General features: G+C 60.5%; 2 non-coding genes across 2 annotated transcripts; both read right to left on the bottom strand.

The window, feature by feature from the left end:
- Positions 1-315: 315 nt before the first annotated feature.
- MIR9285 (microRNA mir-9285) lies at positions 316-403 on the bottom strand. Its single transcript, NR_129008.2, is given in 1 exon segment — positions 316-403. It is a non-coding gene; the product is annotated as a microRNA mir-9285 (primary transcript).
- Positions 404-2,261: 1,858 nt separating this feature from the next.
- On the bottom strand, positions 2,262-2,354 carry MIR9283 (microRNA mir-9283). Its single transcript, NR_129006.2, has one exon. It is a non-coding gene; the product is annotated as a microRNA mir-9283 (primary transcript).
- Positions 2,355-9,645: the final 7,291 nt, after the last annotated feature.

Genomic DNA, 9,645 nt, shown 5'->3' on the forward strand with positions numbered 1-9,645 from the left:
TAATTACTCAGCCTTTTCGGCCATTTGTCCAGCCGTTTGTCTGAGTTTCCTCATTCCACTTGCCAGGGAGTGTCCTAGTTTCTTTCTCGCCTGCCGCAGTGCGTGATGCTCTATTTCTCCGTCTAAGTGGGTAGTGGCATCTGCTTTTAGAGACGGGTCCCTCGTGAGATTGCAGCTTAGAACCAGTGCCCAGGCCCAGGCCCTTCTGAGCCACCAGCCATTTCGGTTCCCTTCTCCTAAGGCCGGTGGCCCTGCCCCAGTCCTTGGTGACAGGAGGTGGCCGTCGGGACAGCTGCTGGCCCTGCCCATGACCCCGACCAGCAGCGCCCTTCCATTCCCACAAACCAGCGCAATGCCCTCCCCCAGCCACTGTGCTCTGGGAGCAGAAGTCAAGCTTGCAGCCTTTGTGACATGGGCTGTGCCCAGGCTTAAAAAAGGACACCGCCTTCGCTTAAACAAGGAAATGACATTCAGCTGGGACCCTGGGAAATCCCTGTCCCAGACCCCAGGGAGGATGCATCGGTGGGTCACTGGATGGGTGGCGAGCCTGCCCCGCTGGCCCTGGCAGGGGAGGGGGTCAGAAGGAGCCCACAGTCTGGGGGAAGGCAGATGAGGGGTAAATGAGTCTCTGGCTTTGAAGACTCTGGAGCACAAGATTATGCCTCCTTGTCTGAGATGGTGCAGAGGGAGGTGGGGTCTCACCACAGGTGGGGGGATGGGCATTTCCTGGGCCCTTTCTGGGAACTTCTCTGAAGATGCCCAGAGAGTCTAGGCCGGGTCAGGAAGAAGGGGATCTGGAAATCTGCCCAAGGCACCCCCGTCTGCTCTTCCTGCGTGAAGACACCAGAGGGAAGGGCAAAGCTGTCCTGCCGCACCGCGTCCTCCCAGCAGGGAGCACACGCAGAATTTACCCGGCAGAGCCTGGGGTTGGCTGCCACACCCAGGGCAACCGATCATATGACTTCCGAGCAAGAGCTTTGGAGATTAGCTGCACAGCCCGTGGTGCGTTGGTCTCCCATAGCCAGGGGTTGGGCCAGTGTGTTTGTTCCTGGAGAAGGTTACCTCCAACTTCACGGGGACGTTGCTCCCTGGCTGCACGGGTTCCCCTCACCTCCTTTGCCCCTGCGCAGTCCCCTCCCTCCCTCCCACCTCCTAGATTTCCCATGAGCAGCAGCTGCAAATGAGGAGGGTCTGCAGGAGGGAGGCCCAAGCGGGATTCCTCACCCACGGGCAGGGGCTATGGAGGGCACTGCAGCCTGGAAGCCCATGTGCAGCTCCCGCAGGGAAAGGGTGCGGGAGAGGGGGCACGTGGAGGGCCGCTGAGCTGGGCTGCGCAGCTCTGGTCCGCTGGGGGGCGCTCAGTGGGGGGCAGCAGGGCTGCTAATGTGTTTCTTCTTCTGGAGCTTCTGAGAAGCCCCCGTGGGGCGAGCCGGGTGGAGTGGGCGGAAGCTGAGAAGGTCCGGCCAGGGGGCTGGTGCTCCACGGAGGCCCAGAGCCCCTTGCTCCTCACGGGCCTTTCCCGCTGGCTGGGCAGAGGCAGCGGGCAGTGGGCAGCGGGCAGCGGGCCTCCCGCCCCTCAGGCCTGGCTTGGAGGCCTCTGGAGCCAGGAGGAGAGGGAAGGTGTGGGCAGGGGAGAGCTGACGCCCAGAGCAGCCGCAGGTGCTCCAGAGGGAGAATGACTTCATACCCTCCGGCAGCTCCCGTGGGTGCTGACTCCGGGTGGGGCCGTCTCCCTGGGTGGCCCCAGCTGCACCTGTGGCAGCTCCAAATGGGGTTCTGGCCGACTGAGCCTCCCGGGGTGCTGGGCCAGGTGCGGTGGCCGGGCTGGGCTGGCTGAAGAGATGCCCTTGGAGACACTGTGTGCAAGATGGGGTGGGCTTGGGTGCTGGAGGGCCAGTGTGAATTCTGTACTGCTGTCTGCCATCCCACCCCCCCACCCCCCACCGACACCCCGTGGAGGACATCTGAAATTGTAAGGGTGAGGTGGGAGGAAGAGAGAGGGTCCCAAGCCTGGAGCAAGTGCCTCTCACCTGTCAACCCCTCTACTCTCGTGCTTGGGGTCACTTTCCCAGAATGCACCACTCCTCCCACATCACTTTCTTCACCTCTCCACCCAGGGTCCTCATGTTAAAAACCGCAAAAGGGTGCCAAGCTTTGGAGCCGACATGCCCCTCCCAAGAGGGTCCGTGGTGCTCCTGTGAATGCCCCCGGGCCTCAGCCCAGGATCTGTGCCCAATTCAATTCCACTGGCAGCTGTGCTGGCAAAGCCGGCCCAGCCAGCCCAGAGCCGAGCGCGAGGCTGCGGGCCCCGGAGGGCTCCCCTCCGCTCAGCTTCAAGGCCACAGGCCGTGTCTGCAGCCCGGGCCTGGCCCTGAGCTTCCCTCAGCTCCGCTCTTCGGCCTTCACTTCCCATCTCACCTTCCACCCCAGACCAAGTCCTCACTCCACATTGTTTCTGCTAAGACTTCCCAGCCGGGCAGGGACCTGTCTAAAAGGCGCTCTGGCCCTTAGCACTACCGTCTTAGAAATGCAGCCGCCTCGCCCCTCCCTGGAGACTTGCGGTTCTGTCCCGGAAACCACCTGCCCAGCGATGAAGCTGGCCTTTCCTCTCCTCCTCCTGAAGTCACGTCCCCATCTGCCTGGAGCCACAGCCCAGCCCTGCCGAGCTCTCCTGTGCTCCACTGCCTGGGCACCTACCCGTGCCCCCCCCCCCCCGCCCCACCCCGCCCCAGGGCCTGCTTCTCATCTGTAAAATGATGGGCGGGAGAACCAAGCACCGGCAAAAGGGCAGGGCAGCGGCCGAGAGGGCCCGTGGGCCCGGCGTGCACAGGGCAGTGGGGCTGCAGGACAGGCAGGGGGGCGGGTGGTGGTGAGACTAAAAGCAACGCAGCCCGTCCCTGGGCCCAACAAGGGATTTCTTGGAACACCGTGGAGGGAGCAAGTCACTGATGAGTACAATGGAGGCCTCCTTTGCCCCTGCGCAGTCCCCCCCCCACCACCACCACCACCTCCTAGATTTCCCATGACCAGCAGCTGCAAATGAGGAGGGTCTGCAGGAGGGAGGCCCGAGCGGGATTCCCGCCCAAGGGAAGGGGCCATGGAGGGCACTACAGCCTGGAAGCCGATGTGCAGCTCCCGCAGGGAGGGGATCCCCACTTCTGGCTCCAGAAGAGAAAGGCTGGGGTCCTGGCCCAGGCTTGGGCAGGCGGCAGTTCTAAACTAGGGGGGAGAGGGCGTTCCCCCTCTGACCCAGGTCACCATGCTTTGTACTGTGTGACCTCACTGACAGGGCCAAGGGGGAGCACGAGACCAAGGCAGCCCCATATTCTGAGGAGGAAGCGGGTGGAGAGGAGCAAGCCCGGAGGCAGAGGCGCGGGCTGCGAGCCCTGCTGGGTCCCCAACTACCTGTCTCCAGAGGCTGCCACCTCTTGACCCCCAGGAGCCCAATTCCCAGGTGGCCCCCTTCCAGTGGCCAGTTTCTGCGGAGCCCCTCGTGCCAGACTCTGAGAGCATGAGCAGCAGAACCGGAAAGGCCCTTAGAATGGAGGGGCGAGCGCTGCCAGAGGACAGTGCGGAGGGGGGTTGCAGTGTGAGGCTGGCTTGCCTGACACAGGGGTGCGAGCTCACGGCTCAGGCTTATTAATAACAACAATCCTGCCCATAAGTGAGCCTCCCACTGTTTAACAGACTTTTTGCATCATCCTTCCGGGTCTTACATCAGCCCAGCGCGGCGGCCAGAGAGGTAGTTTCTCTCACTTCACGTGGGGAAGTGGGATCCGAGAGGCCAAGCGCCACTGAGCCCCGAAGCCCCAATGATGGAGTGGCTGCCAGTGGAGACCGTCTCCGCTTGCACCCCTCTGCGCCCTCTCAGGGCCCCGTCTCTCCCTACCTTGGTCTGAGGAGGGATGCTGGTAGGAGGGGTGTTCCCTAGCCTCTGGCAGAGACGGGGCCAGGCACTCCACCTCCCTGAAGTCAGGGCGCCAGAGCCCAGACCTGCCTGCAGCCACCTGCGCACGTGGGTGCTGAGCACCGGGAAGGCTGGCGGGAAGGATGCTGCACCAGGAATACAAAGCAGAGTGAATGTCAAGATTGTGCACACACACAAAGAATCTAAGCATTCCATTACTGATTTACATGGATTGCACTTTCAATGGTAATACTTTGGAGAAAGGGAGAAAAGATTGCCCACAGGCCTGTGACTCCCACCCTGAACATGAGCCTTTCAGCGAGGAGCTGGTCCTGGCCCAGCAGGCCACCTCTCCCCGAGCAGCCTTTGTCCTTAGGAACTGCTCTCAGACAGACAAACAGCCAGAGGGGTCCCCAGAGGGCCCCTAGCATGGCCCCGCGCACAGGCAGGCACCGAGGCTCAGCCCCGTAGCTCTGCCTGACATGGCTTCCTCTTCGCTCGCTCGGGGCATCCACTCCCCTTCTGCACAGACTGAAGAGAAGTCTCTCGGTGGAAAACTGCATTCACGTTTCCTTTCTGCAGGGCCAGGAGGTGCCATCCGCAGAGCTCTCGTGCTGCAGATGGCCCGCCATATGCCACAGTCCCCCCGCTATCACCTTGTAAGCAGATTCTGTCAGGTTCTAGGAGTAAAAGCTTAATTAACAAGTGGTGTGTACAATTATGTACTTAATTATCTACTGCTTTTATTTCTTTGTTGTTTCTTGCTTTGCAGAAGTTTGGTAACAATTAGAGACAACTGTTCCTAAGGCAGTTTCCCTCTGCCCCTCGGTGGGTGTGAGGAGGAGGCTGCCTCCCCTCCCCAGCCCACTATGGGGACAGGGACCGGGACAGCGAGCTGGGCAGCCCTGCCCTCCCATCTACATCTCTGGGCGGTGGGGGGCATGGAGCGTCTCTAGAGTTCCCCATGGCGCCCGCTGCCGCCAGCTGGGCACCTGACCTGGGCTCCCGGTCAGGGCAATCCTCTTCTTCCCCCCTGAGCACGTGTGGCTGGACTAGGGTGGTGACGAGGCAGGAGGTGCGGGGGAACGAGGGCAGTCCTGCCTCGGGGTAAGGAGAGAGGCAGCTTCAGGAAGTGGAGCACAGAAAGGAGCCGGCCTGGAACACACGAGGTGTCGCCTTCAGGGAACTCTCCTCTGCAGCCAGACCACCATTTGGGGCGTAGAAAGAGGCGGTTGGGTCCCAGAAGGATCTCTGCTTACATCCCACGTGAGCTGAGGGGCAGGAGGCCAGCGCAGCCATCCTGTGTAAGCATCAGGCAGGGTGTTTTAGGCAAACCACCCCCAGAGTTCCAAACTCATTACCAACACGTGGTGACAGAGCGGCCCCAGAGCTGACAGCGAGGCCGGAGACACTGGGGAGCCACTCATCTGGCTCCTCAGAGGGCTCGGGCTGGCCCGGCCTCCTTGGCTGGAGGGCTGGGTCTCTATGGACATTAGCTGGGGCTGGACACAGCCGGGGAGGCCAGAGGGCTGGGTGGGAGAAGGGAGGAGATGCAAGAGCAGAAGAATTGCAGAATCAGAAGCTCAGGGCTCCCCTTTCTCCTCCAACCCCGGGGGAAACCTGATGGCCCCTCCCTGAAATGATGATGGACAGATGAGGTCACGCCCAGCACCTTAGCCCGGAGCCCTTGGCCACGCCACTTCCCTGTCCCAGCTCCCTCCTCTGCCGTGAGCCAAGGGGCAGGGTGATTCTGGCCTCTGCTTGGTCCACCATACGGCTCTGTGTCCTACACACACCCCTTCTCCTGCCCCTCAGAGAGGAGCCTGCCAGACGCCAGGGCTGTGTGCGGGGCAAACAGTGGCAGAGGCCGCTACACTCAGGCCTGGGCAGTGCCTGGCAGCGCTAAGTGCTCAGGAGGCATTGAAGCATCCATCTTATACGAAAACTGCTATTTGAAATGTTAACCCTGCTATTTGGCTTCTGTAAATGCTTGCTTGCTTAAATAATAAGGAAAATAAGACTACTCCCACTTCAGAGAGGCCATTAAACCTTCCCCGGATGAAATTATCAGTGCTGGCACCAAGCCAAGCCTTTGGTTGAGGTCTCAAGGACCCAGCACATAGGGGCTCTTTAAGAACTTGCAAAGGGGGCCGGAAACACCCCATATCTGGGAGACAAAGAAGGTAAAAACATATAAATAGGGAACGTTCCTCCATGTTGGGGCCCAGAATTTGAGAGACATTTTCCTCTGGGCCCGCGCGTAATAAATGTAACTCCAAACTCTCCGAGCATGGCTTGGTTTATTCTGGTTTTCTGTAACAGCATCTGTTCAAACAGTGACGATGCTGTAGAGCCGCCAGCTGTAGCTGTGCCGGCTCGTGGTTCCCTGTAAGGACACCGTCCTGCCCCAGAGAGAGCCACAGTTACGTGTCCGGTTTCTGGTCCCAGCTGAGACAGTCAATTGAGTTGTGGCTCTGGGCAAAGCCATGAAACAGGACAAATGGATTCTGCTTCTCAGAAGGCGGATCTGGGAAGCACTTGGCATTAGGTGGTTAGCAAGCGGTGCTGGGGGGCCATCCCCGGCCCCGGGTGGGGAGGCCTGGCTCAACCCCAGAGACCCCCTTCTCCAATTCCACCCCCTACTCTAATTCCACCCCCTTAGTGCCCTCGCTGCTTTGTGTGACCTGTAGTCCCCCTCCCTGTCCCAGCTCCCCTGCAGCCAGTTAGCGCCAGGGAAAGCCTGGAAGAAAAGCTTGCAGGGACAGGCAGCTCATCACCATCACCACCAAAGTCAGACTGACCAGCCTGGAGGGCAGAACAAGAAATTGTGAGCACGTGAGGGGCCGTTCATTCAAGCTGAGACGCTGGGGGATTGAGAGTAGGAGAATGAAAAGATAACCTGGGGCCTGCGCCCCCGCTGGGTGGGGTTGGGCAGGGAGGGAGCGGCCAGAGGAGGTGAGGTGAGGAGGGCAGGGGGAGTTGGGGGGACTTAAGAGTGACGGACAACTCCCTTCCCACTCGCAGGGATGCCTAACTTCTGGCCTGGCCCGGGAGGGTGTCGCTGGCCCGAGGTCACTCCACTGTGGCGGGATCCTGCTGGACAGCCCACCGGCCTCCCACCGCAGAGAAGAGCCTCCTCCCCTGCGGGTTCTCCGGGCCCCAGGACGCACCCGGCACCCCGCCCGCCCGGAAAGCGGGATGAGCTCTGGGCCCCGAGAATGTGCACCAGGGCTCACACCTCCAGAGCAGGGGCTCTCTGGCCTCAAATCATGTTTTCAAATGTCTGATCTTGTTAATTCAAATTAACATGGAATGCTTGGCAAACCATCTTTCACATTAAAACATATCTCCTCATAACGCCATGGTGTTTAACCAACCGCCCTTTCATTTATTAAAAGCACGATTTCCATTTATTTTCCCCCAGAGAACTTCCTTCAGTCCTAAGGACTTGGCTCCTCCCACGGGCTGTGGTGGCGGCGCTGGGGCAGCACCCGCAGGTGTGACGGGTGGGGTGTGGGTCCTTCCGGCCTCGGGAGAGCATTCCCGACCCCTGGCGGGAAGGCCCAGCGCACACAGCCTTTCACACGTGCAGCTGGGAAGCACAGGCTTTCGGAGATGCCCCTCGGCTGCGGCCTCTCCTATGTTTCGAATGACAAACTGCTGAATGGCCTTGTCGGGCGCACATCGGGCGCAGCTGGTGCAACGAATAGGCTGCACGTGGCCGCGGGCCTGTTGGGAACGGCCGCTATTCTTCTTTTCGTGGTCATCTTGGAAACCAGGACCCAGAGCTGGAATGTGTTTAATCATTAAAAAACACCCACCTCCGCCAGGTGGGGGCCGGTGTGGGCCAGGCTGGTTTGGAGATAGGACCCCGCTGCTCCTAGTGGAGGATGTGGCGCCCAGCCGTGAGGTCGTCCTGGGCACTGGGATCAGAGCAGGGAGGAAGCGGATCGTGTAGCTCCCCACCCGCCACCCGGGCCCCACCACCCACAGGGCCAGTTGGCCCTCTTCATCGGTCTCTCCTCAGGCCCACGTCTGGGGTCATCTCCTACCTGAGCTCACTGAGCTCCCAGCCCCCAGTTCACACTGCCTGGCCCCAGCCCATCCCAGGGGAGTTTTGTTGCCATGGTGATCTCAGGGCTCCCAGAGAAGGAAGAAGGGGCTCCGCTTGTCTGCCACTCTGGCTGACCCTCCGTCCAGTCCACGCCTGGGCCATAGGGCAGCTCCAGGAAGCAGCGGCAGAGCCTTGCTGCCCCGCAGACAGGGCAATTGCTCCATCGGATCCTGCCCTTCCAGGGGTCACAGCCGCCGTGAGCACTACCCTGCGCTAACCCGAAGGCATGTCTCCCTGGCCGGGTGGGCTCTCTCCAGCCTCCGCTAATGCTCTTGCCACCAGGGCTCTCTGCTGAGCCAGTCCATGGATCCCTTCCCGTCCCCCTGCTCTCACCCAGCTCAAGCCCTGGGCTCGCCCCTGAACCCACTGGCCTCTCTGTGTCCCCCAAGAAAGCCTGTCACATTCTGTCCTTTGTCATTGCTTGTCCCCTACAGAAACCTTCGTCCTGTTCACCTCGTGGTCACACCTTTCATGTAGAATAAGAGCTTCCCTTGCAGATGAACGGACGTGGTGTGGGGTGGGGGTGAGAGGGCCCAGAGGGCTGCTGGGGACCAGGGGTCCAGGGCCTGGTGCTGGGGGTGGGGGCAGACAGCGGGAGGAGACAGGAGGTGGCTGGCTTTCCTGCCACCTGGCTGACCAGATACTCAGCCCGGGGTTTTTGAGCAGCTTTGCACTAGACCACCAAGAAGTAAGTGTGCGGAGAAATGAGCACCCAGATGTGGGGGGGCAACAGCGCTGTGAAGAGGCGTGGCTGCGTCCGGCTCCCCTGAGGACGGTCCGCATGGAGAAGGGTGGGTGCAGGACAGCTGTCTGGTGGGTGCCAGTGTGTGGAGAGGAGCCCGGCTCATTTCTCTGAGGCCGGAGGGCGGGCCAGCAGGAGGCAGAGGCTGGGGTGGACCCAGTGCTCAGGCGTCAGCGCGGGGCCCAGGAGCGGGGTCCAGGCAAACTTCTTCCAGACCCTGCCCGCTTGGGGGCTGGGTGGGGCTTCCATGGGTAACTCTGACTAGATCATTCTTCACGAAGTTGACGCTTTATGGCTGGGTCCCCAATATTCTTAAAGCCTAGAACAGTGGTCGGCAAACTGCAGCTCTCGAGCCACGGTTTGCCGCTCTGTTGACTAATGAGTTTGCCGACCACTGACCTAGACTCTCGATTCCAATAATTACAGGCTGTTGTTGTTCCTTGTGACTAAGCCCCTATCCCAGTGGTCGGCCGCAGTTTGCCGACCACTGGCCTAGAACATCAGAGCCAAAGAAGAGACTCCAGGAAAGGTCTGGAATGGAGCCCTGGAAGACCAAAGCTTAGGTGCAGTGAGTCACTGCAGAGCTGGGGCCCTGCCTTCTCCCTCCATGCATCCCCCCTCCCCAATTTGCTGGATCGTGTGCTGGAATTAATGGAGTGGTTTATAGGAATGCCTCACACCACCCTAGAAAGCCAGCTGAGTCCTCTTAAGTAGACAGACAGGGCCATGCAAGCAAGTGTCTAGAGCTGAAAAGGCCAAGGAAATGTTTAAGGGAGCGAAGAAAGGTTGAAGACGAAGGAGCAGCTCCCCGCTGCCTGCCGCCCTCAGCCCTCGGCTGAATTTTGCGTTGGGTGACATGTGCAAAAGTGAGACCGTGCCAGA

The sequence above is a fragment of the Eptesicus fuscus genome, chromosome 10 (genome assembly GCF_027574615.1).
Source record: "Eptesicus fuscus isolate TK198812 chromosome 10, DD_ASM_mEF_20220401, whole genome shotgun sequence".
In the NCBI taxonomy this organism is placed as follows: Eukaryota; Metazoa; Chordata; class Mammalia; order Chiroptera; family Vespertilionidae; genus Eptesicus; species Eptesicus fuscus.